Source organism: Phalaenopsis equestris, unplaced genomic scaffold (genome assembly GCF_001263595.1).
Source record: "Phalaenopsis equestris unplaced genomic scaffold, ASM126359v1 Scaffold000774, whole genome shotgun sequence".
Taxonomy (NCBI): Eukaryota; Viridiplantae; Streptophyta; class Magnoliopsida; order Asparagales; family Orchidaceae; genus Phalaenopsis; species Phalaenopsis equestris.
Window position 1 is genome coordinate 140,690 of NW_018165214.1, and position 776 is coordinate 141,465.

Sequence of the window (776 nt, forward strand, 5' to 3'; positions counted from 1 at the left end):
CTTCGGTTTCTAAAAAATTATTCAGCCGGAATAACTCACGTAACAGAGTCCCATATTCCCTTCATTCATCTCACAAATTGCATGGACAAGGCCCCTGCTCCATTTTACTCTTCTTGGGGTAGAAACAGAACTCCCATGTTATTAGCCCCAGCCTCTCCTTTCACGTACGAAGCAGAAGTCGAAGCCTCACTCTTGTCTCAAATGAATCGCCCAGCGACCACTCCTCCCTCTCAATCAAACCGAACCGCAGAAGTTTTCTTCGCAATTAGAGCCAATGAGAAGGCAATGACATAATCAATGCATACAAATTTTTGCTCTGCTGCACTACACCTCACAAAAAATTCGAGACCCCTAACCACTTTTCTACCTGTGTTTGCATGATAGCCCTCCCAACCACTCCAACTCTGTTGTTCACTTGTCTATTCTCGTGATACAGACATGATTAGAGTTAGTAGGAGAAGTAACGAGGGGACCGCAGCATCCAAGGACCTTCGAAACCACCAAACATCTGTTCTGCTACATTTCGCACAACAGAGTCGAACGCTTGCCTCCCTTCTGCATCTAGTCATCTTGCTTTCCCTGACCAAACTCGTCAGCCCATATCCGTTTTGAGTATAACCCAATAGATGCTGAAACCCAATTGCATCACTATTCTCCTCACACCAAAGCCAGTCGAACGTCTATCCCCTCCAAACATCCTTTTTTCTCTTCATATATAATATGTAACACATATTATATATATTACTATATTAAAAAAAGATATATATATATATATA

General features: G+C 42.3%; 1 protein-coding gene across 1 annotated transcript in view; it reads right to left on the reverse strand.

Annotated features, from left to right (window-relative positions):
• The window catches only part of LOC110031134 (protein CHROMATIN REMODELING 24), a 100,166-nt gene that overhangs the window by 61,220 nt on the left and 38,170 nt on the right, over window positions 1–776 (reverse strand). The gene's annotated exons all lie outside the window — the stretch shown is intronic.